This window comes from Microcebus murinus, chromosome 11 (assembly GCF_040939455.1).
Source record: "Microcebus murinus isolate Inina chromosome 11, M.murinus_Inina_mat1.0, whole genome shotgun sequence".
In the NCBI taxonomy this organism is placed as follows: domain Eukaryota; kingdom Metazoa; phylum Chordata; class Mammalia; order Primates; family Cheirogaleidae; genus Microcebus; species Microcebus murinus.
This window is the reverse complement of record NC_134114.1, coordinates 662,154-667,005: the sequence shown is the minus strand read 5'-3', so window position 1 is coordinate 667,005 and position 4,852 is coordinate 662,154.

Genomic DNA, 4,852 nt, shown 5'->3' with positions numbered 1-4,852 from the left:
TCCTGTCCCCAACGCCCTCCAGGCTGGGGACTCCCAGGGATGCTGGCTCTGTGGCCCCCTCTCCCTCTGGTCCCATCGCGCAGTGTTTGTTCCCTGCTGGTTGTCAAGGGCACCAGCGTTCCTGACTGTCTAGGAAACCACCGAGATGGGCCGGGACAGGAAGCGCCTGCCGGCTCCGGGCGAGGTAACAAACAGCTGAGCCCAGAGCCCAGCAGCTGTGCGGGGACCCCGCCCCCGCGGGCCCAGAACGCCAGCGCACTGGGGAGTGCCTGGCACGAGAACCTGCCCACCTCCCGCCTGGGGACCCCTCGCCCGCCCAGGCCTGCTGGCACAAGCGTGGCCGGTCAGCGCTGACCCTGGGGCGGGGCACGGGGCCTTCCGGCTGCATCTCACCCATAGTCCGCCCCCTGGCACCGTGTCCAAGGACAGCACAGAGGGCGGGTCACAGGCCACAGCACAACCCCGCTGTCACTTAGCTCCTCCTGCTCGGGGCATTTTGAGACACTCGTAAAGTTGTTTTCAAGCAGAGTCTCCTGATTAACCATCAACCGAGAATCACCTTCCCATGGACTCCCCGGCCGGTACTTTTCCAGGAGGCGCCTGCACCCCCAGCCGAGTGTCCACGTAGAGAAACCCTGGGCAGCGCGCGGCCTCGGCCTCCCGGGCCCTCGGGGAGCCCCGTCTAGGGAGGGGCCTGCCCTCAGGGAGCCTCGTCCAGAGAGGGGCCTGCCCTCGGGGCCTCCTGGCTTCTGCCCAGGTCCCAGCTCCTGGCAGTCCAGGCTCCTGGGATGACCCTGCGTCCTCACCCCACCCCCAGGTGGGAGCCCCCCAGGCATCCAGAATGAGGCCCCCTGGCGGCCCCCAGCCTCCCCGTGCCTGCGAGGAGCCCTGGGGTGGGCTGGGCCCCATCCGACGGCTGCCAGTGTGGGGGCCGAGGTTGGACAAAGACCACACAGAGCCACCTGTTCCTGCCCCACCCCCTCCCGCAAGTCCCCGTCACCCTGCAGGGCCTCCCAGCAGCACTGGCAGCAGCGTCTGGAAACTGAGGGGTGGACGGAGCTCGCTGCCCCCCACCCCCAGCGCCCTGGCGCTCTCTGGGCTCCTGCCGCGTGGGGCAGCCCCAGCTGCACACTCGGGATCCGCGGCCTGGCCTCAGAGCTGCCCACGTAATCACCATGCACAGCCGTGCCCTGCGGGATGGCTTGTGCCCAGAGCTGCCGAGCACGGCCGGCAGTAAAGCGACTTCTGCCTCTCTCCTCCGCAGGCAGCGTGAGGTGCTCGTGCAGCTGGGCTTGGAGATGTTTGGAAGGAAACACAGTTGGGGGGACACTTATCACGCGAACAAAACCCCGAGTTCACCAATAACAACCATTTTTTAGTTTTGTAGAGATGGGGTCTTGCTATGTTGCCCAGGCTGGTCTGGAACTCCCGCCCCCAGGACATCCTCCTGCCTTGGTCTCCCAGAGTGCTGGGATTGCAGGTGTGAGCAGCCGTGCCCGGCATCAGTTTGGAAACATTTCCCGGCCTGGCGCGGCCTTCCTTAGACCGGATTCACGGGAGCCCCACCCCAAGCACAGGTTCTCTGCCGGACTCCGCGTTATCATCGGATGCTAGGTGATAACCCTCCGAGCTGCTCCCTGACAAACAGCGGGGGGACAAAGGTGAGTCGCATTGTGTTGATGCGCTCACTGGCTTGCTCATTGACAGACTGGGAAACACCTCCCAGAGCGCGAGTCTATCGGCTGTGGAGCCGGCAGCTGTTCCCAGCGGGGGCTGACAGGCGGGCTGGGGCCGGGTGTCCCTCCTGGCTGCCCCCACGTGAGCCACAAGGTTGGGTGTGTTCCTGGGATTGGGGCCAAGGTCCAGAGAATTAAGTCCCAGTCTAGAAGGTCCCGGGGGCCACGTGCCAGAGTCTTCAGGGGAAGGGGAGGGACAGGGTTCAGAGGTCACCAGAGCAGGGCGGACCCCTCCCATGTTGGGGGTGGGGAGGCAGCTCGTGCTCAAGACCCCAGCAAACCCCCCCCATTGCACCCCGTTTCCCTTCTGTGCGTTCCTTCCTACTGGGGTCGCCCCCTCCCATGGGGGAAACGCCCTCCTCACCCCATAATCCAGGCACAGGTGTGGCCGCTCTTCCTGGCCCTCGGGCCTGGCCTGGGGTCAGCTCTTGGGCTGTGTCCTGCGGTTCACCTTGGCCCGGGCGAGGCCTGACCCGCCATGGACCCTTAGTCACCCGGGTCGGTGCTGAGCTCAGGGAAACAGCAAACTTGCAGCCTGTTCCCGGGGCCGCTGCCAAGCCCTGGAGGACAGGACAGGCGCCAGGGAGGGGCCAGTCGTCCCCAGGAGCTGCCCGCTTCCCCGAGTCCCCTCCCGGGTCACCATGGCTGTCAGAGCTGTGCAGCAGCAGTGTGACCTCTGGGTGCTGAGGAGACGTGAGATTTCCCTTCTAGAAGGCCCCAGGCGCAGTGAGCAGGGACAGCAGCGGTCGGCTCCAGTGGGGGCATCTGGGGGCGCAGATGCCCTGGAAGGAGAGTGCTCAGGGGACGTTTGCTGTGTGCACGGGCCACTCGCGCACCCGAACACCTCCAGTGGGAGGCTCCTCGCGGGCGGGGTTGTAGGGTCCCCATCCGCCGCGTGAGCCTCTGTGTCTGGGGGCTGCTCCTCAGTGCTGGGCCCAGGAGAAATCCCACCGGAGCGCCTGTGACCCGAGTGTGGCACGTGCCGGGTAAACAACTGAGTGAATGAATGATGAGCGAGGAGGAGGCAGGGCTGCCATGCTGTGGCCGCGGACTCCACCCAGCATACATGGAGCCACAGGCAGGTAGGGCCCAGCCCAGTGTGAGTACCAGGCCCCGCGGTGGGAGGGGTTGCTGCAGGGAGGCCATGTGTGTCCCTGAGGACAGCTGTGTGTGTCCCTGAGGGCAGCTGTGTGTCCCTAAGGACAGCTGGTGTCCCTGAGGACAGCAGGGTGATTGTGTGGTTGAGGACAACTGCGTGTGTCCCTGAGAGAAGTTGTGTGTGTCCCTGAGAGAAGTTGTGTGTGTCCCTGAGGACAGCTGTGTGTGTCCCTGAGGACAGCTGTGTGTCCCTGAGGGAAGCTGTGTGTGCCTGAGGGAAGCTGTGTGTGCCTGAGGGAAGCTGTGTGTCCCTGAGGGAAGCTGTGTGTCCCTGAGGGAAGCTGTGTGTGTCCCTGAGGACAGCTGTGTGTGTCCCTGAGGACAGCTGTGTGTCCCTAAGGACAGCTGTGTGTGTCCCTGAGGGCAGCTGTGTGTCCCTGAGGACAGCAGGGTGATTGTGTGGCTGAGGACAACTGCGTGTGTCCCTGAGAGAAGTTGTGTGTGTACCTGAGAGAAGTTGTGTGTGTCCCTGAGGACAGCTGTGTGTCCCTGAGGGAAGCTGTGTGTGCCTGAGGGAAGCTGTGTGTCCCTGAGGGAAGCTGTGTGTCCCTGAGGGAAGCTGTGTGTGCCTGAGGGAAGCTGTGTGTCCCTGAGGACAGCTGTGTGTGTCCCTGAGGACAGCTGTGTGTTCCTGAGGGAAGCTGTGTGTGTTCCTGAGGGAAGCTGTACGTCCCTGAGGGAAGCTGTGTGTGTCCCTGAGGGAAGCTGTATGACCCTGAGGGAAGCTGTGTGTGTGCCTGAGGGAAGCTGTGTGTGCCTGAGGGAGGCTGTGTGTCCCTGAGGGAAGCTGTGTGTGTGCCTGAGGGAAGCTGTGTGTCCCTGAGGACAGCTGTGTGTGCCTGAGGGAAGCTGTGTGTCCCTGAGGGAAGCTGTGTGTGTTCCTGAGGAAAGCTGTGTGTGTTCCTGAGGGAAGCTGTGTGTCCCTGAGGGAAGCTGTGTGTTCCTGAGGGAAGCTGTGTGTGTGCCTGAGGGAAGCTGTGTGACCCTGAGGGAAGCTGTGTGTGTGTCTGAGGGAAGCTGTGTGTCCCTGAGGGAAGCTGTGTGTCCCTGAGGGAGGCTGTGTGTCCCTGAGGGAGGCTGTGTGTCCCTGAGGGAAGCTGTGTGTCCCTGAGGACAGCTGTGTGTGTCCCTGAGGACAGCTGTGTGTCCCTGAGGGAAGCTGTGTGTCCCTGAGGACAGCTGTGTATTCCTGAGGGAAGCTGTGTGTCCCTGAGGACAGCTGTGTGTCCCTGAGGGAAGCTGTGTGTCCCTGAGGACAGCTGTGTGTTCCTGAGGACAGCAGGGTGATTGTGTGCCTGAGGACAGCTGTGTGTGTCCCTGAGGGAAGCTGTGTGTCCCTGAAGACAGCTGTGTGTATCCCTGAGGACAGCTGCATGTGTCCCTGAAGACAGCCATGTGTGTCCCTGAGGACAGCAGGGTGATTGTGTGGCTGAGGACAGCTGTGTGTGTCCCTGAGGGAAGCCACATGTGTCCCTGAGGGCAGCTGTGTGTCCCTGAGGATAGCTGCGTGTGTCCCTGAGGGAAGCCACGTGTGTCCCTGAGGGAAGCTGTGTGTCCCTGAGGGAAGCTGTGTGTCCCTGAGGGAAGCTGTGTGTCCCTGAGTACAGCATGGTGATTGTGTGGCTGAGGACAGTCCTCTCTCCGGCCTCCCTGTCCTTCCCACATGAACCAAGGCTGTGAGTCCCCAGCAGAGCTGTCCCGAGCAGGGCTGGCAGCCGCCTGGTGGCCGTCAGTGGACACTGACCATTTCCCCGTGGAGATGACAAAACTTCTCCCCCTGAGGTGATGTGCTCCTGGAGTTCCGCTAGCCTGTCCTGTCCTCGTGCTGTCTCGGCACTGCTCTGCAGGGTCCTGCTGACTGGGGAGTGACCACTGTCCACACAGCAGTGTTTCTGACCTAGAAGCTCACTCTTCAGCAAAGGGGTGAGGCGCGGCCATGGCCATGGGGCTCCTGGAGC